The sequence below is a fragment of the Euprymna scolopes genome, chromosome 28 (assembly GCF_053919585.1).
Source record: "Euprymna scolopes isolate OS-2025 chromosome 28, ASM5391958v1, whole genome shotgun sequence".
NCBI classification, from domain to species: Eukaryota; Metazoa; Mollusca; class Cephalopoda; order Sepiida; family Sepiolidae; genus Euprymna; species Euprymna scolopes.
In genome coordinates, this window is record NC_136509.1 from 83,365,641 (window position 1) to 83,381,689 (window position 16,049).

At 40.6% G+C, this 16,049-nt stretch overlaps 47 non-coding genes across 47 annotated transcripts; all 47 read right to left on the minus strand.

Moving 5' to 3' along the window:
* Positions 1-138: 138 nt before the first annotated feature.
* Positions 139-210, minus strand: Trnae-cuc (transfer RNA glutamic acid (anticodon CUC)). Its single transcript has one exon. It is a non-coding gene; the product is annotated as a tRNA-Glu (tRNA).
* A 720-nt stretch (positions 211-930) lies between these two features.
* On the minus strand, positions 931-1,002 carry Trnae-cuc (transfer RNA glutamic acid (anticodon CUC)). The gene has a single exon. It is a non-coding gene; the product is annotated as a tRNA-Glu (tRNA).
* A 193-nt stretch (positions 1,003-1,195) lies between these two features.
* Trnae-cuc (transfer RNA glutamic acid (anticodon CUC)) lies at positions 1,196-1,267 on the minus strand. The gene has a single exon. It is a non-coding gene; the product is annotated as a tRNA-Glu (tRNA).
* A 192-nt stretch (positions 1,268-1,459) lies between these two features.
* On the minus strand, positions 1,460-1,531 carry Trnak-cuu (transfer RNA lysine (anticodon CUU)). The gene has a single exon. It is a non-coding gene; the product is annotated as a tRNA-Lys (tRNA).
* Positions 1,532-1,986: 455 nt separating this feature from the next.
* Positions 1,987-2,058, minus strand: Trnae-cuc (transfer RNA glutamic acid (anticodon CUC)). Its single transcript has one exon. It is a non-coding gene; the product is annotated as a tRNA-Glu (tRNA).
* A 455-nt stretch (positions 2,059-2,513) lies between these two features.
* Positions 2,514-2,585, minus strand: Trnae-cuc (transfer RNA glutamic acid (anticodon CUC)). The gene has a single exon. It is a non-coding gene; the product is annotated as a tRNA-Glu (tRNA).
* A 377-nt stretch (positions 2,586-2,962) lies between these two features.
* Trnae-cuc (transfer RNA glutamic acid (anticodon CUC)) lies at positions 2,963-3,034 on the minus strand. Its single transcript has one exon. It is a non-coding gene; the product is annotated as a tRNA-Glu (tRNA).
* Positions 3,035-3,226: 192 nt separating this feature from the next.
* Trnae-cuc (transfer RNA glutamic acid (anticodon CUC)) lies at positions 3,227-3,298 on the minus strand. The gene has a single exon. It is a non-coding gene; the product is annotated as a tRNA-Glu (tRNA).
* A 196-nt stretch (positions 3,299-3,494) lies between these two features.
* Positions 3,495-3,566, minus strand: Trnae-cuc (transfer RNA glutamic acid (anticodon CUC)). The gene has a single exon. It is a non-coding gene; the product is annotated as a tRNA-Glu (tRNA).
* A 192-nt stretch (positions 3,567-3,758) lies between these two features.
* On the minus strand, positions 3,759-3,830 carry Trnae-cuc (transfer RNA glutamic acid (anticodon CUC)). The gene has a single exon. It is a non-coding gene; the product is annotated as a tRNA-Glu (tRNA).
* Positions 3,831-4,022: 192 nt separating this feature from the next.
* Positions 4,023-4,094, minus strand: Trnae-cuc (transfer RNA glutamic acid (anticodon CUC)). Its single transcript has one exon. It is a non-coding gene; the product is annotated as a tRNA-Glu (tRNA).
* Positions 4,095-4,286: 192 nt separating this feature from the next.
* On the minus strand, positions 4,287-4,358 carry Trnae-cuc (transfer RNA glutamic acid (anticodon CUC)). Its single transcript has one exon. It is a non-coding gene; the product is annotated as a tRNA-Glu (tRNA).
* Positions 4,359-4,814: 456 nt separating this feature from the next.
* On the minus strand, positions 4,815-4,886 carry Trnae-cuc (transfer RNA glutamic acid (anticodon CUC)). Its single transcript has one exon. It is a non-coding gene; the product is annotated as a tRNA-Glu (tRNA).
* Positions 4,887-5,341: 455 nt separating this feature from the next.
* On the minus strand, positions 5,342-5,413 carry Trnae-cuc (transfer RNA glutamic acid (anticodon CUC)). Its single transcript has one exon. It is a non-coding gene; the product is annotated as a tRNA-Glu (tRNA).
* Positions 5,414-5,605: 192 nt separating this feature from the next.
* Positions 5,606-5,676, minus strand: Trnae-cuc (transfer RNA glutamic acid (anticodon CUC)). The gene has a single exon. It is a non-coding gene; the product is annotated as a tRNA-Glu (tRNA).
* A 192-nt stretch (positions 5,677-5,868) lies between these two features.
* On the minus strand, positions 5,869-5,940 carry Trnae-cuc (transfer RNA glutamic acid (anticodon CUC)). The gene has a single exon. It is a non-coding gene; the product is annotated as a tRNA-Glu (tRNA).
* Positions 5,941-6,132: 192 nt separating this feature from the next.
* Trnae-cuc (transfer RNA glutamic acid (anticodon CUC)) lies at positions 6,133-6,204 on the minus strand. Its single transcript has one exon. It is a non-coding gene; the product is annotated as a tRNA-Glu (tRNA).
* A 720-nt stretch (positions 6,205-6,924) lies between these two features.
* On the minus strand, positions 6,925-6,996 carry Trnae-cuc (transfer RNA glutamic acid (anticodon CUC)). The gene has a single exon. It is a non-coding gene; the product is annotated as a tRNA-Glu (tRNA).
* Positions 6,997-7,450: 454 nt separating this feature from the next.
* Positions 7,451-7,522, minus strand: Trnae-cuc (transfer RNA glutamic acid (anticodon CUC)). The gene has a single exon. It is a non-coding gene; the product is annotated as a tRNA-Glu (tRNA).
* A 192-nt stretch (positions 7,523-7,714) lies between these two features.
* Positions 7,715-7,786, minus strand: Trnae-cuc (transfer RNA glutamic acid (anticodon CUC)). The gene has a single exon. It is a non-coding gene; the product is annotated as a tRNA-Glu (tRNA).
* Positions 7,787-7,978: 192 nt separating this feature from the next.
* Trnae-cuc (transfer RNA glutamic acid (anticodon CUC)) lies at positions 7,979-8,050 on the minus strand. The gene has a single exon. It is a non-coding gene; the product is annotated as a tRNA-Glu (tRNA).
* Positions 8,051-8,241: 191 nt separating this feature from the next.
* On the minus strand, positions 8,242-8,313 carry Trnae-cuc (transfer RNA glutamic acid (anticodon CUC)). Its single transcript has one exon. It is a non-coding gene; the product is annotated as a tRNA-Glu (tRNA).
* Positions 8,314-8,769: 456 nt separating this feature from the next.
* On the minus strand, positions 8,770-8,841 carry Trnae-cuc (transfer RNA glutamic acid (anticodon CUC)). The gene has a single exon. It is a non-coding gene; the product is annotated as a tRNA-Glu (tRNA).
* A 192-nt stretch (positions 8,842-9,033) lies between these two features.
* Trnae-cuc (transfer RNA glutamic acid (anticodon CUC)) lies at positions 9,034-9,105 on the minus strand. The gene has a single exon. It is a non-coding gene; the product is annotated as a tRNA-Glu (tRNA).
* Positions 9,106-9,297: 192 nt separating this feature from the next.
* On the minus strand, positions 9,298-9,369 carry Trnae-cuc (transfer RNA glutamic acid (anticodon CUC)). Its single transcript has one exon. It is a non-coding gene; the product is annotated as a tRNA-Glu (tRNA).
* Positions 9,370-9,561: 192 nt separating this feature from the next.
* On the minus strand, positions 9,562-9,633 carry Trnae-cuc (transfer RNA glutamic acid (anticodon CUC)). Its single transcript has one exon. It is a non-coding gene; the product is annotated as a tRNA-Glu (tRNA).
* A 192-nt stretch (positions 9,634-9,825) lies between these two features.
* On the minus strand, positions 9,826-9,897 carry Trnae-cuc (transfer RNA glutamic acid (anticodon CUC)). Its single transcript has one exon. It is a non-coding gene; the product is annotated as a tRNA-Glu (tRNA).
* Positions 9,898-10,089: 192 nt separating this feature from the next.
* On the minus strand, positions 10,090-10,161 carry Trnae-cuc (transfer RNA glutamic acid (anticodon CUC)). Its single transcript has one exon. It is a non-coding gene; the product is annotated as a tRNA-Glu (tRNA).
* Positions 10,162-10,353: 192 nt separating this feature from the next.
* On the minus strand, positions 10,354-10,425 carry Trnae-cuc (transfer RNA glutamic acid (anticodon CUC)). The gene has a single exon. It is a non-coding gene; the product is annotated as a tRNA-Glu (tRNA).
* A 192-nt stretch (positions 10,426-10,617) lies between these two features.
* Positions 10,618-10,689, minus strand: Trnae-cuc (transfer RNA glutamic acid (anticodon CUC)). Its single transcript has one exon. It is a non-coding gene; the product is annotated as a tRNA-Glu (tRNA).
* A 455-nt stretch (positions 10,690-11,144) lies between these two features.
* Positions 11,145-11,216, minus strand: Trnae-cuc (transfer RNA glutamic acid (anticodon CUC)). Its single transcript has one exon. It is a non-coding gene; the product is annotated as a tRNA-Glu (tRNA).
* A 192-nt stretch (positions 11,217-11,408) lies between these two features.
* On the minus strand, positions 11,409-11,480 carry Trnae-cuc (transfer RNA glutamic acid (anticodon CUC)). The gene has a single exon. It is a non-coding gene; the product is annotated as a tRNA-Glu (tRNA).
* A 445-nt stretch (positions 11,481-11,925) lies between these two features.
* Positions 11,926-11,997, minus strand: Trnae-cuc (transfer RNA glutamic acid (anticodon CUC)). Its single transcript has one exon. It is a non-coding gene; the product is annotated as a tRNA-Glu (tRNA).
* Positions 11,998-12,189: 192 nt separating this feature from the next.
* On the minus strand, positions 12,190-12,261 carry Trnae-cuc (transfer RNA glutamic acid (anticodon CUC)). Its single transcript has one exon. It is a non-coding gene; the product is annotated as a tRNA-Glu (tRNA).
* Positions 12,262-12,453: 192 nt separating this feature from the next.
* Positions 12,454-12,524, minus strand: Trnae-cuc (transfer RNA glutamic acid (anticodon CUC)). The gene has a single exon. It is a non-coding gene; the product is annotated as a tRNA-Glu (tRNA).
* Positions 12,525-12,716: 192 nt separating this feature from the next.
* On the minus strand, positions 12,717-12,788 carry Trnae-cuc (transfer RNA glutamic acid (anticodon CUC)). Its single transcript has one exon. It is a non-coding gene; the product is annotated as a tRNA-Glu (tRNA).
* Positions 12,789-12,980: 192 nt separating this feature from the next.
* Positions 12,981-13,052, minus strand: Trnae-cuc (transfer RNA glutamic acid (anticodon CUC)). The gene has a single exon. It is a non-coding gene; the product is annotated as a tRNA-Glu (tRNA).
* A 192-nt stretch (positions 13,053-13,244) lies between these two features.
* Positions 13,245-13,316, minus strand: Trnae-cuc (transfer RNA glutamic acid (anticodon CUC)). Its single transcript has one exon. It is a non-coding gene; the product is annotated as a tRNA-Glu (tRNA).
* A 192-nt stretch (positions 13,317-13,508) lies between these two features.
* On the minus strand, positions 13,509-13,580 carry Trnae-cuc (transfer RNA glutamic acid (anticodon CUC)). The gene has a single exon. It is a non-coding gene; the product is annotated as a tRNA-Glu (tRNA).
* Positions 13,581-13,772: 192 nt separating this feature from the next.
* Positions 13,773-13,844, minus strand: Trnae-cuc (transfer RNA glutamic acid (anticodon CUC)). Its single transcript has one exon. It is a non-coding gene; the product is annotated as a tRNA-Glu (tRNA).
* Positions 13,845-14,036: 192 nt separating this feature from the next.
* Trnae-cuc (transfer RNA glutamic acid (anticodon CUC)) lies at positions 14,037-14,108 on the minus strand. Its single transcript has one exon. It is a non-coding gene; the product is annotated as a tRNA-Glu (tRNA).
* A 192-nt stretch (positions 14,109-14,300) lies between these two features.
* Positions 14,301-14,371, minus strand: Trnae-cuc (transfer RNA glutamic acid (anticodon CUC)). The gene has a single exon. It is a non-coding gene; the product is annotated as a tRNA-Glu (tRNA).
* A 192-nt stretch (positions 14,372-14,563) lies between these two features.
* Positions 14,564-14,635, minus strand: Trnae-cuc (transfer RNA glutamic acid (anticodon CUC)). The gene has a single exon. It is a non-coding gene; the product is annotated as a tRNA-Glu (tRNA).
* A 454-nt stretch (positions 14,636-15,089) lies between these two features.
* Trnae-cuc (transfer RNA glutamic acid (anticodon CUC)) lies at positions 15,090-15,160 on the minus strand. Its single transcript has one exon. It is a non-coding gene; the product is annotated as a tRNA-Glu (tRNA).
* A 192-nt stretch (positions 15,161-15,352) lies between these two features.
* Positions 15,353-15,424, minus strand: Trnae-cuc (transfer RNA glutamic acid (anticodon CUC)). The gene has a single exon. It is a non-coding gene; the product is annotated as a tRNA-Glu (tRNA).
* Positions 15,425-15,616: 192 nt separating this feature from the next.
* Trnae-cuc (transfer RNA glutamic acid (anticodon CUC)) lies at positions 15,617-15,687 on the minus strand. The gene has a single exon. It is a non-coding gene; the product is annotated as a tRNA-Glu (tRNA).
* A 192-nt stretch (positions 15,688-15,879) lies between these two features.
* Positions 15,880-15,951, minus strand: Trnae-cuc (transfer RNA glutamic acid (anticodon CUC)). The gene has a single exon. It is a non-coding gene; the product is annotated as a tRNA-Glu (tRNA).
* Between the last annotated feature and the right edge of the window lie 98 nt (positions 15,952-16,049).

Here is a 16,049-nt window from a genome sequence, read left to right on the forward strand (position 1 = left end):
TCACTTCATAAGAATGTTTGCTTTTCACAGTTAATTATCAGCATATGGAAGTCACAAAACAGTTCAGGACATTGCCCTGCAAATTAGAGAAATATAGAAAACATTGTAATTCCGATAATACAAATAAAATACTTGATATTCCAACACCGGGAATCGAACCCGGGCCGCCTGAGTGAGAGTCAGGAATCCTAACCACTAGACTATATGGGAGAATGTTGGCTACCGATCGAACGGACATCTTCTTTACTTAAAAATGCATGAGCATCACTTCATAAGAATGTTTGCTTTTCCCAGTTTATTATCAGCATATGGAAGTAAAAAAAAAAATGCAGGAAATTGCCCTGCAAATGAGAGAAATATAGAAAACATTGTAATTCCGATAATACAAATAAAATACATGACATTCCCACACCGGGAATCGAACCCGGGCCGCCTGGGTGAGAGCCAGGAATCCTAACCATGAGGCCAAAGGGGAGAATGTTGGCTTCCGATCCAACGGACATCTTCTTTACTTAATAATGCATGAGCATCACTTCATAAGAATGTTTGCTTTTCCCAGTTAATTATCAGCATATGGAAGTCACAAAAAACTTCAGGACATTGCCCTGCAAATGAGAGAAATATAGAAAACATTGTATTTCCGATAATACAAATAAAATACATTACACTCCCACACCGGGAATCAGACCGGGCCGCCTTGGTGAGAGCCAGGAATCCTAACCACTAGACCATATGGGAGAATGTTGGCTTCCGATCGCACGGACATCTTCTTTACTTAATAATGCATGAGCATCACTTCATAAGAATGTTTGCTTTTCCCAGTTAATTATCAGCATATGGAAGCCACAGAAAAGTTCAGGACATTGACCTGCAAATGAGAGAAATATATAAAATATTGTAATTCCGATAATACAAATAAAATACATGACATTCCCACACCGGGAATCGAACCCGGGCCGCCTGGGTGAGAGCCAGGAATCCTAAACACTAGACCATATGGGAGAATGTTGGCTTCCGATCGAACGGACATTTTCTTTACTTAATAATGCATGAGCATCACTTCATAAGAATGTTTGCTTTTCCCAGTTAATTATCAGCATATGGAAGCCACAGAAAAGTTCAGGACAATGCCCTGCAAATGAGAGAAATATATAAAACATTGTAATTCCGATAATACAAAAAAAAATACATGACATTCCCACACCGGGAATCGAACCCGGGCCGCCTGGGTGAGAGCCAGGAATCCTAACCACTAGACCATATGGGAGAATGTTGGCTTCCGATCGAACGGACATCTTCTTTACTTAATAATGCATGAGCATCACTTCATAATAATGTTTGCTTTTCCCAGTTAATTATCAGCATATGGAAGCCACAGAAAAGTTCAGGACAATACCCTGCAAATGAGAGAAATATAGAAAACATTGTAATTCCGATAATACAAATAAAATACTTGACATTCCCACACCGGGAATCGAACCCGGGCCGCCTGGATAAGAGCCAGTAATCCTAACTACTAGACCATATGGGAGAATGTTTGCTTCCGATCGAACGGACATCTTGTTTACTTAATAATGCATGAGCATCACTTCATAAGAATGTTTGCTTTTCCCAGTTAATTATCAGCATATGGAGCCACAGAAAAGTTCAGGACAATGCCCTGCAAATGAGAGAAATATATAAAACATTGTAATTCCGATAATACCAATAAAATACATGACATTCCCACACCGGGAATCGAACCCGGGCCGCCTGGGTGAGAGCAAGTAATCCTAACCACTAGACCATATTGGAGAATGTTGGCTTCCGATCGAACGGACATCTTCTTTACTTAATAATGCATGAGTATCACTTCATAAGAATGTTTGCTTTTCCCAGTTAATTATCAGCATATGGAAGCCACAGAAAAGTTCAGGACAATGCCCTGCAAATGAGAGAAATATAGACAACATTGTAATTCCGATAATACAAATAAAATAAATGACAATCCCACACCGGGAATTTAACCCGGGCTTCCTGGGTGAGAGCCAGGTATCCAAACCACTAGACCATATGGGACAATGTTGGCTTCCGATCGAACGGACATCTTCTTTACTTAATAATGAATGAGCATCACTTCATAAGAATGTTTGCTTTTCCCAGTTAATTATCAGCATATGGAAGCAACAGAAAATTCAGGACAATGCCCTGATAATGAGAGAAATATATAAAACATTGTAATTCCGATAATACAAATAAAATACATTACCTTCCTACACCGGGAATCGAACCCGGGCCGCCTGGGTTAGAGCCAGGAATCCTAACCACTAGACCATATGGGAGAATGTTGGCTTCCGATCGAACGGACATCTTCTTTACTTAATAATGCATGAGCATCACTTCATAAGAATGTTTGCTTTTCCCAGTTAATTATCAGCATATGGAAGTCACAAAAAAGTTCAGGACATTGCCCTGCAAATGAGAGAAATACAGAAAACATTGTAATTCCGATGATACAAATAAAATACATGACATTCCCACACCGGAAATCGAACCCGGGCCGCCTGGGTGAGAGCCAGGAATCCTAACCACTAGACCATATGGGAGAATGACGGCTTCCGTTCGAACGGACATCTTCTTTACTTAATAATGCATGAGCATCACTTCATAAGAATGTTTGCTTTTCCCAGTTAATTATCAGCATATGGAAGCCACAGAAAAGTTCAGGACAATGCCCTGCAAATGAGAGAAATATATAAAACATTGTAATTCCGATACTACAAATAAAATACATGACATTCCCACACCGGGAATCGAACCTGGGCCGCCTGGGTTAGAGCCAGGAATCCTAACCACGAATGTTTGCTGTTCCCAGTTAATTATCAGCATATGGAAGTCACAAAAAAGTTCAGGACATTGCCCTGCAAATGAGAGAAATATAACAAACATTGTAATTCCGATAACACAAATAAAATACATGACATTCCCACACCGGGAATCGAACCTGGGCCGTCTGGGTGAGAGCCAGGAATCCTAACCACTAGACCATATGGGAGAATGTTGGCTTCCGATCGAACGGACATCTTCTTTACTTAATAATGCATGAGCATCACTTCATAAGAATGTTTGCTTTTCCCAGTTAATTATCAGCATATGGAAGTCACAAAAAAGTTGAGGACATTGCCCTGCAAATGAGAGAAATATAGAAAACATTGTAATTCCGATGATCCAAATAAAATACATGACATTCCCACACCGGAAATCGAACCCGGGCCGCCTGGGTGAGAGCCAGGAATCCTAACCACTAGACCATATGGGAGAATGACGGCTTCCGATCGAACGGACATCTTTTTTACTTAATAATGCATGAGCATCACTTCATAAGAATGTTTGCTTTTCCCAGTTAATTATCAGCATATGGAAGTCAAAAAAAATAAAATGCAGGACATTGCCCTGCAAATGAGAGATATATAGAAAACATTGTAATTCCGATAATACAAATAAAATACATGACATTTCCACACCGGGAATCGAACCCGGGCCGCCTGGGTGAGAGCCAGGAATCCTAACCACTAGACCATATGGGAGAATGTTGGCTTCCGATCGAACGGACATCTTCTTTACTTAATAATTCATGAGCATCACTTCATAAGAATGTTTGCTTTTCCCAGTTAATTATCAGCATATGGAAGTCACAAAAAAGTTCAGGACATTGCCCTGCAAATAAGAGAAATATAGAAAACATTGTAATTCCGATAATACACATAAAATACATGACATTCCCACACCGGGAATCGAACCCGGGCCGCCTGGGTGAGAGCCAGGAATATTAACCACAAGACCATATGGGAGAATGTTGGCTTCCGATCGAACGGACATCTTCTTTACTTAATAATGCATGAGCATCACTTCATAAGAATGTTTGCTTTTCCCAGTTAATTATCAGCATATGGGAGCAACAACAATGTTCAGGACATTGCCCTGCAAATGAGAGAAATATAGAAAACATTATAATTCCGATAATACAAATAAAATACACGACATTCCCATACCGGGAATCGAACCCGGGCCGCCTGGGTGAGAGCCAGGAATCCTAACCACTAGATCATATGGGAGAATGTTGGCTTCCGTTCGAACGGACATCTTCTTTACTTAATAATGGATGAGCATCACTTCATAAGAATGTTTGCTTTTCCCAGTTAATTATCAGCATATGGAAGTCACAAAACAGTTCAGGACATTGCCCTGCAAATTAGAGAAATATAGAAAACATTGTAATTCCGATAATACAAATAAAATACATGACATTCCCACACCGGGATTCGAACCCGGGCCGCCTGGGTGAGAGCCAGGAATCCTAAACACTAGACCATATGGGAGAATGTTGGCTTCCGATCGAACGGACATCTTCTTTACTTAATAATGCATGAGCATCACTTCATAAGAATGTTTGCTTTTCCCAGTTAATTATCAGCATATGGAAGTCACAAAAAAGTTCAGGACAATGCCCTGAAAATGCGAGAAATATAGAAAACATTGTAATTCCGATAATACAAACAAAATACATGACATTCCCACATAGGAAATCGAACCCGGGCCGCCTGGGTGAGAGCCAGGAATCCTAACCACTAGACGATATGGGAGAATGTTTGCTTCCGATCGAACGGACATCTTCTTTACTTAATAATGCATGAGCATCACTTCATAAGAATGTTTGCTTTTCCCAGTTAATTATAAGCATATGGAAGCCACAAAAAGTTTCAGGACATTGCCCTGCCAATGAGAGAAATATAGAAAACATTGTAATTCCGGTAATACAAATAAAATACATGACATTCCCACACCGGGAATCGAACCCGGGCCGCCTGGGTGAGAGCCAGGAATCCTAACCACTAGACCATATGGGAGAATGTTGGCTTCACATCGAACGGACATCATCTTTACTTAATAATGCATGAGCATCACTTCATAAGAATGTTTGTTTTCCCAGTTAATTATCAGCATATGAAAGTCACAAAAAAGTTCAGGACATTGCCCTGCAAATGAGAGAAATATAGAAAACATTGTAATTCCGATAATACAAATAAAATACTTGATATTCAAAATCCGGGAATCGAACCCGTGCCGCCTGAGTGAGAGCCAGGAATCCTAACCACTAGACTATATGGGAAAATGTTGGCTTCCGATCGAACGGACATCTTCTTTACTTAATAATGCATGAGCATCACTTCATAAGAATGTTTGCTTTTCCCAGTTAATTATCAGCATATGGAAGCCACAGAAAAGTTCAGGACAATGCCCTGCAAATGAGAGAAATATATAAAACATTGTAATTCCGATAATACAAATAAAATACATGACATTCCCACACCGGGAATCGAACCCGGGCCGCCTGGGTGAGAGCAAGGAATCCTAACCACTAGACCATATGGGAGAATGTTGGCTTCCGATCGAACGGACATCTTCTTTACTTAATAATGCATGAGCATCACTTCATAAGAATGTTTGCTTTTCCCAGTTAATTATCAGCATATGGAAGCCACAGAAAAGTTCAGGACAATGCCCTGCAAATGAGAGAAATATATAAAACATTGTAATTCCGATAATACAAAAAAAATACATAACATTCCCACACCGGGAATCGAACCCGGGCCGCTGGGTGAGAGCCAGGAATCCTAACCACTAGACCATATGGGAGAATGTTGGCTTCCGATCGAACGGACATCTTCTTTACTTAATAATGCATGAGCATCACTTCATAAGAATGTTTGCTTTTCCCAGTTAATTATCAGCATATGGAAGCCACAGAAAAGTTCAGGACAATGCCCTGCAAATGAGAGAAATATATAAAACATTGTAATTCCGATAATACAAATAAAATACATGACATTCCCACACCGGGAATCGAACCGTGGCCGCCTGGGTGAGAGCCAGGAATCCTAACCACTAGACCATATAGGAGAATGTTGGCTTCACATCGAACGGACATCTTCTTTCCTTAATAATGCATGAGCATCACTTCATAAGAATGTTTTCTTTTCCCAGTTAATTATCAGCATATGGAAGCCACAGAGACGTTCAGGACAATGCCCTGCAAATGAGAGAAATATATAAAACATTGTAATTCCGATAATACAAATAAAATACGTGACACTCCCACACCGGGAATCGAACCCGGGCCGCCTGGGTGAGAGCCAGGAATCCTAAACACTAGACCATATTGGAGAATGTTGGCTTCCGATCAAACGGACATCTTCTTTACTTAATAATGCATGAGCATCACTTAATAAGAATGTTTGCTTTTCCCAGTTAATTATCAGCATATGGAAGCCACAGAAAAGTTCAGGACAATGCCCTGCAAATGAGAGAAATATATAAAACATTGTAATTCCGATAATACAAATAAAAAACATGACATTCCCACACCGGGAATCGAACCCGGGCCGCCTGGGTGAGAGCTAGGAATCCTAAACACAAGACCATATGGGAGAAGGTTGGCTTCCGATCAAACGGACATCTTCTTTACTTAATAATGCATGAGCATCACTTCATAAGAATGTTTGCTTTTCCCAGTTAATTATCAGCATATGAAAGTCACAAAAAAGTTCAGGACATTGCCGTGCAAATGAGAGAAATATAGAAAACATTGTAATTCGGATAATACAAATAAAATACTTGATATTCAAAATCCGGGAATCAAACCCGTGCCGCCTGAGTGAGAGCCAGGAATCCTAACCACTAGACTATATGGGAGAATGTTTGCTTCCGATCGAACGGACATCTTGTTTACTTAATAATGCATGAGCATCACTTCATAAGAATGTTTGCTTTTCCCAGTTAATTATCAGCATATGGAAGCCACAGAAAAGTTCAGGACAATGCCCTGCAAATGAGAGAAATATATAAAACATTGTAATTCCGATAAGACAAATAAAATACATGACATTCCCACACCGGGAATCGAACCCGGGCCGCCTGGGTGAGAGCCAGGAATCCTAACCACTAGACCATATGGGAAAATGTTGGCTTCCGATCGAACGGACATCTTCTTTACTTAATAATGCATGAGCATCACTTCATAAGAATGTTTGCTTTTCCCAGTTAATTATCAGCATATGGAAGCCACAGAAAAGTTCAGGACAATGCCCTGCAAATGAGAGAAATATAGAAAAAATTGTAATTCCGATAATACAAATAAAATACATGACATTCCCACACCAGGAACGAACCCGGGCCGCTGGGTGAGAGCCAGGAATCCTAACCACTAGACCATATGGGAGAATGTTGGCTTCCGATCGAACGGACATCTTCTTTACTTAATAATGCATGAGCATAACTTCATAAGAATGTTTGCTTTTCCCAGTTAATTATCAGCATATGGAAGCCACAGAAAAGTTCAGGACAATGCCCTGCAAATGAGAGAAATATATAAAACATTGTAATTCCGATAATACAAATACAATACATGACATTCCCACACCGGGAATCGAACCGTGGCCGCCTGGGTGAGAGCCAGGAATCCTAACCACTAGACCATATGGGAGAATGTTGGCTTCACATCGAACGGACATCTTCTTTCCTTAATAATGCATGAGCATCACTTCATAAGAATGTTTGCTTTTCCCAGTTAATTATCAGCATATGGAAGCCACAGAGACGTTCAGGACAATGCCCTGCAAATGAGAGAAATATATAAAACATTGTAATTCCGATAATACAAATAAAATACGTGACACTCCCACACCGGGAATCGAACCCGGGCCGCCTGGGTGAGAGCCAGGAATCCTAACCACTAGACCATATGGGAGAATGTTGGCTTCCGATCGAACGGACATCTTCTTTACTTAATAATGCATGAGCATCACTTCATAAGAATGTTTGGTTTTCCCAGTTAATTATCAGCATATGGAAGCCACAGAAACGTTCAGGACAATGCCCTGCAAATGAGAGAAATATATAAAACATTGTAATTCCGATAATACAAATAAAATACATGACATTCCCACACCGGGAATCGAACCCGGGCCGCCTGGGTGAGAGCCAGGAATCCTAACCACTAGACCATATGGGAGAATGTTGGCTTCCGATCGAACGGATATCTTCTTTGCTTAATAATGCATGAGCATCACTTCATAAGAATGTTTGCTTTTCCCAGTTATTATCAGCATATGGAAGCCACAGAAAAGTTCAGGACAATGCCCTGCAAATGAGAGAAATATATAAAACATTGTAATTCCGATAATACAAATAAAATACATGACATTCCCACACCGGGAATCGAACCCGGGCCGCCTGGGTGAGAGTCAGGAATCCTAACCACTAGACCATATGGGAGAATGTTGGCTTCCGATCGAACGGACATCTTCTTTACTTAATAATGCATGAGCATCACTTCATAAGCATGTTTGCTTTTCCCAGTTAATTATCAGCATATGGAAGCCACAGAAAAGTTCAGGACAATGCCCTGCAAATGAGAGAAATATATAAAACATTGTAATTCCGATAATACAAATAAAATACATGACATTCCCACACCGGGAATCGAACCCGGGCCGCCTGAGTGAGAGCTAGGAACTCTAACCACTACACAATATGGGAGAATGTTGGCTTCCGATCGAACGGACATCTTCTTTACTTAATAATGCATGAGCATCACTTCATAAGCATGTTTGCTTTTCCCAGTTTATTATCAGCATATGGAAGCCACAGAAAAGTTCAGGACAATGCCCTGCAAATGAGAGAAATATATGAAACATTGTAATTCCGATAATACAAATAAAATACATGACATTCCCACACCGGGAATCGAACCCGGGCCGCCTGGGTGAGAGCCATGAATCCTAACCACTAGACCATATGGGAGAATGTTGGCTTCCGATCGAACGGACATCTTCTTTACTTAATAATGCATGAGCATCACTTCATAAGAATGTTTGCTTTTCCCAGTTAATTATCAGCATATGGAAGCCACAGAAAAGTTCAGCACAATACCCTGCAAATGAGAGAAATATATGAAACATTGTAATTCCGATAATACAAATAAAATACATGACATTCCCACACCGGGAATCGAACCCGGGCCGCCTGGGTGAGAGCCAGGAATCCTAACCACTACACCATATGGGAGAATGTTGGCTTCCGATCGAACGGACATCTTCTTTACTTAATAATGCATGAGCATCACTTCATAAGAATGTTTGTTTTTCCCAGTTAATTATCAGCATATGGAAGCCACAGAAAAGTTCAGCACAATACCCTGCAAATGAGAAAAATATATGAAACATTGTAATTCCGATAATACAAATAAAATACATGACATTCCCACACCGGGAATCGAACCCGGGCCGCCTGGGTGAGAGCCAGGAATCCTAACCACTAGACCATATTGGAGAATGTTGGCTTCCGATCGAACGGACATCTTCCTTACTTAATAATGCATGAGCATCACTACATAAGAATGTTTGCTTTTCCCAGTTAATCATCTGCATATGGAAGCCACAGAAACGTTCAGGACAATGCCCTGCAAATGAGAGAAATATATAAAACATTGTAATTCCGAAAATACAAATAAAATACATGACATTTCCACACCGGGAATCGAACCCGGGCCGCCTGGGTGAGAGTCAGGAATCCTAACCACTAGACCATATGGGAGAATGTTGGCTTCCGATCGAACGGACATCTTCTTTTCTTAATAATGCATGAGCATCACTTCATAAGAATGTTTGGTTTTCCCAGTTAATTATCAGCATATGGAAGCCACAGAAACGTTCAGGACAATGCCCTGCAAATGAGAGAAATATATAAAACATTGTAATTCCGATAATAGAAATAAAATACATGACATTCCCACACCGGGAATCGAACCCGGGCCGCCTGGGTGAGAGCTAGGAATCCTAACCACTAGACCATATGGGAGAATGTTGGCTTCCGATCGAACGGACATTTTCTGTTCTTAATAATGCATGAGCATCACTCCATAAGAATGTTTGCTTTTCCCAGTTAATTATCAGCATATGGAAGCCACAGAAAAGTTCAGGACAATGCCCTGCAAATGGGAGAAATATATGAAACATTGTAATTCCGATAATACAAATAAAATACATGACATTCCCACACCGGGAATCGAACCCGGGCCGCCTGGGTGAGAGCCAGGAATCCTAACCACTAGACCATATGGGAGAATGTTGGCTTCCGATCGAACGGACATCTTCTGTTCTTAATAATGCATGAGCATCACTTCATAAGAATGTTTGCTTTTCCCAGTTAATTATCAGCATATGGAAGCCACAGAAAAGTTCAGGACAATGCCCTGCAAATGAGAGAAATATATAAAACATTGTAATTCCGATAATACACATAAAATACATCACATTCCCACACCGGGAATCGAACCCGGGCCGCCTGGGCGAGAGCCAGGAATCCTAACCACTAGACCATATGGGAAAATGTTGACTTCCGATCGAACGGACATCTTCTTTACTTAATAATGCATGAGCATCACTTCATAAGAATGTTTGCTTTTCCCAGTTAATTATCAGCATATGGAAGCCACAGAAAAGTTCAGGACAATGCCCTGCAAATGAGAGAAATATATAAAACATTGTAATTCCGATAATACAAATAAAATACATGACATTCCCACACCGGGAATCGAACCCGGACCGCCGGGGTGAGAGCCAGGAATCCTAACCACTAGACCATATGGGAGAATGTTGGCTTCCGATCGAACGGACATCTTCTTTACTTAATAGTGCATGAGCATCACTTCATAAGAACGTTTGCTTTTCCCAGTTAATTATCAGCATATGGAAGCCACAGAAAAGTTCAGGATAATGCCCTGCAAATGAGAGAAATATATAAAACATTGTAATTCCGATAATACAAATAAAATACATGACATACCCACACCGGGAATCGAACCCGGGCCGCTGGGTGAGAGCCAGGAATCCTAACCACTAGACCATATTGGAGAATGTTGGCTTCCAATCGAACGGACATCTTCTTTACTTAATAATGCATGTGCATCACTTCATAAAAATGTTTGTTTTTCCCAGTTAATTATCAGCATATGGAAGCCACAGAAAAGTTCAGGACAATGCCCTGCAAATGAGAGAAATATATGAAACATTGTAATTCCGATAATACAAATAAAATACATGACATTCCCACACCGGGAATCGAACCCGGGCGTCCTGGGTGAGAGCCAGGAATCCTAACCACTAGACCATATGGGAGAATGTTGGCTTCCGATCGAACGGACATCTTCTTTTCTTAATAATGCATGAGCATCAATTCATAAGAATGTTTGTTTTTCCCAGTTAATTATCAGCATATGGAAGCAACAGAAAAGTAAAGGACAATGCCCTGCAAAGGAGAGAAATATATAAAACATAGTAATTCCGATAATACAAATAAAATACATGACATTCCCACACCGGGAATCGAACCCGGGCCGCCTGGGTGAGAGCTAGGAATCCTAACCACTAGACCATATGGGAGAATGTTGGCTTCCGATCGAACGGACATCTTCTTTACATAATAATGCATAAGCATCACTTCATAAGAATGTTTGCTTTTCCCAGTTAATTATCACCATATGGAAGCCACAGAAAAGTTCAGGACAATGCCCTGCAAATGAGAGAAATATATAAAACATTGTAATTCCGATAATACAAATAAAATACATGACATTCCCACACCGAGAATCGCCTGGGTTAGAGCCAGGAATCCTAACCACTAGACCATATGGGAGAATGTTGGCTTCACATCGAACGGACATCTTCTTTACTTAATAATGCATGAGCATCACTTCATAAGAATGTTTGCTTTTCCCAGTTAATTATCAGCATATGGAAGCCACAGAAATGTTCAGGACAATGCCCTGCAAATGAGAGAAATATATAAAACATTGTAATTCCGATAATACAAATAAAATACATGACATTCCCACACCGTGAATCGAACCCGGGCCGCCTGGGTGAGAGCCAGGAATCCTAACCACTAGACCATATGGGAGAATGTGGGCATCCGATCGAACGGATATCTTCTTTACGTAATAATGCATGAGCATCACTTCATAAGAATGTTTGCTTTTCCCAGTTAATTATCAGCATATGGAAGCCACAGAAAAGTTCAGGACAATGCCCTGCAAATGAGAGAAATATATAAAACATTGTAATTCCGATAATACAAATAAAATACATGACATTCCCACACCGGGAATCGAACCCGGGCAACCTGGGTGAGAGCCAGGAATCCTAACCACTAGACCATATGGGAGAATGTTGGCTTCCGATCGAACGGACATCTTCTTTACTTAATAATGCATGAGCATCACTTCATAAGAATGTTTGCTTTTCCCAGTTAATTATCAGCATATGGAAGCCACAGAAATGTTCAGGACAATGCCCTGCAAATGAGAGAAATATATAAAACATTGTAATTCCGATAATACAAATAAAATACATGACATTCCCACACCGGGAATCGAACCCGGGCCGCTGGGTGAGAGCCAGGAATCCTAACCACTAGACCATATGGGAGAATGTTGGCCTCCGATTGAACGGATATCTTCTTTACTTAATAATGCATGAGCATCACTTCATAAGAATGTTTGCTTTTCCCAGTTAATTATCAGCATATGGAAGCCACAGAACAGTTCAGGACAATGCCCTGCAAATGAGAGAAATATATAAAACATTGTAATTCCGATAATACAAATAAAATACATGACATTCCCACACCGGGAATCGAACCCGGGCCGCCTGGGTGAGAGCCAGGAATCCTAACCACTAGACCATATGGGAGAATGTTGGTTTCCGATCGAACGGACATCTTCTTTACTTAATAATGCATGAGCATCACTTCATAAGAATGTTTGCTTTTCCCAGTTAATTATCAGCATATGGAAGCCACAGAAATGTTCAGGACAATGCCCTGCAAATGAGAGAAATATATAAAACATTGTAATTCCGATAATACAAATAAAATACATGACATTCCCACACCGGGAATCGAACCCGGGCCGCCTGGGTGAGAGCCAGGAATCCTAACCACTAGACCATATGGGAGAATGTTGGCTTCCGATCGAACGGATATCTTCTTTACTTAATAATGCATGAGCATCACTTCATAAGAATGTTTGCTTTTCCCAGTTAATTATCAGCATATGGAAGCCACAGAAAAGTTCAGGACAATGCCCTGCAAATGAGAGAAATATATAAAACATTGTAATTCCGATAATACAAATAAAATACATGACATTCCCACACCGGGAATCGAACCCGGGCCGCCTGGGTGAGAGCCAGGAATCCTAACCACTAGACCAAATGGGAGAATGTTGGCCTCCGATTGAACGGATATCTTCTTTACTTAATAATGCATGAGCATCACTTCATAAGAATGTTTGCTTTTCCCAGTTAATTATCAGCATATGGAAGCCACAGAACAGTTCAGGACAATGCCCTGCAAATGAGAGAAATATATAAAACATTGTAATTCCGATAATACAAATAAAATACATGACATTCCCACACCGGGAATCGAACCCGGGCCGCCTGGGTGAGAGCCAGGAATCCTAACCACTAGACCATATGGGAGAATGTTGGCTTCCGATCGAACGGACATCTTCTTTACGTAATAATGCATGAGCATCACTTCATAAGAATGTTTGCTTTTCCCAGTTAATTATCAGCATATGGAAGCCACAGAAAAGTTCAGGACAATGCCGTGCAAATGAGAGAAATATATAAAACATTGTAATTCCGATAATACAAATAAAATACATGACATTCCCACACCGGGAATCGAACCCGGGCCGCCTGGGTGAGAGCCAGGAATCCTAACCACTAGACCATATGGGAGAATGTTGGCTTCCGATCGAACGGACATCTTCTTTACTTAATAATGCATGAGCATCACTTCATAAGAATGTTTGCTTTCCCCAGTTAATTATCAGCATATGGAAGCCACAGACAAGTTCAGGACAATGCCCTGCAAATGAGAGAAATATATAACACATTGTAATTCCGATAATACAAATAAAATACATGACATTCCCACACCGGGAATCGAACCCGGGCCGCCTGGGTGAGAGCCAGGAATCCTAACCACTAGACCATATGGGAAAATATTGGTTTCCGATCGAACGGACATCTTCTTTAATTAATAATGCATGAGCATCACTTCATAAGAATGTTTGCTTTTCCCAGTTAATTATCAGCATATGGAAGCCACAGAAATGTTCAGGATAATGCCCTGCAAATGAGAGAAATATATAAAACATTGTAATTCCGATAATACAAATAAAATACATGACATTCCCACACCGGGAATCGAACCCGGGCCGCTGGGTGAGAGCCAGGAATCCTAACCACTAGACCATATGGGAGAATGTGGGCATCCGACCGAACGGACATCTTCTTTACGTAATAATGCATGAGCATCACTTCATAAGAATGTTTGCTTTTCCCAGTTAATTATCAGCATATGGAAGCCACAGAAAAGTTCAGGACAATGCCCTGCAAATGAGAGAAATATATAAAACATTGTAATTTAAATAATACAAATAAAATACATGACATTCCCACACCGGGAATCGAACCCGGGCCGCCTGGGTGAGAGCCAGGAATCCTAACCACTAGACCATATGGGAGAATGTTGGCTTCACACCGAACGGACATCATCTTTACTTAATAATGCATGAGCATCACTTCATAAGAATGTTTGTTTTCCCAGTTAATTATCAGCATATGGAAGCCACAGAAAAGTTCAGGATAATGCGCTGCAAATGAAAGAAATATATAAAACATTGTAATTCCGATAATACAAATAAAATACATGACATTACCACACCGGGAATCGAACCCGGGCCGCTGGGTGAGAGCCAGGAATCCTAACCACTAGACCATATTGGAGAATGTTGGCTTCCGATCGAACGGACATCTTCTTTATTTAATAATGCATGAGCATCACTTCATAAGAATGTTTGCTTTTCCCAGTTAATTATCAGCATATGGAAGCCACAGAAATGTTCAGGACAATGCCGTTCAAATGAGAGAAATATATAAAACATTGTAATTCCGATAATACAAATAAAATACATGACATTCCCACACCGGGAATCGAACCCGGGCCGCTGGGTGAGAGCCGGGAATCCTAACCACTAGACCATATGGGAGAATGTAGGCATCCGATCGAACGGACATCTTCTTTACGTAATAATGCATGAGCATCACTTCATAAGAATGTTTGCTTTTCCCAGTTAATTATCAGCATATGGAAGCCACAGAAAAGTTCAGGACAATGCCCTGCAAATGAGAGAAATATATAAAACATTGTAATTCCGATAATACAAATAAAATACATGACATTCCCACACCGGGAATCGAACCCGGGCCGCCTGGGTGAGAGCCAGGAATCCTAACCACTAGACCATATGGGAGAATGTTGGCTTCACATCGAACGGACATCTTGTTTACTTAATAATGCATGAGCATCACTGCATAAGAATGTTTGCTTTTCCCAGTTAATTATCAGCATATGGAAGCCACAGAAAAGTTCAGGATAATGCCCTGCAAATGAAAGAAATATATAAAACATTGTAATTCCGATAATACAAATAAAATACATGACATTCCCACACCGGGAATCGAACCCGGGCCGCTGGGTGAGAGCCAGGAATCCTAACCACTAGACCATATTGGAGAATGTTGGCTTCCGATCGAACGGACATCTTCTTTACTTAATAATGCATGAGCATCACTTCATAAGAATGTTTGTTTTTCCCAGTGAATTATCAGCATATGGAAGCCACAGAAAAGTTCAGGACAATACTCTGCAAATGAGAGAAATATATGAAACATTGTAATTCCGATAATACAAATAAAATACATGACATTCCCACACCGGGAATCGAACCCGGGCCGCCTGGGTGAGAGCCAGGAATCCTAACCACTAGACCATATGGGAGAATGTTGGCTTCCGATCGAACGGATATCTTCTTTACTTAATAATGCATGAGCATAACTTCATAAGAATGTTTGCTTTTCCCAGTTTATTATCAGCAT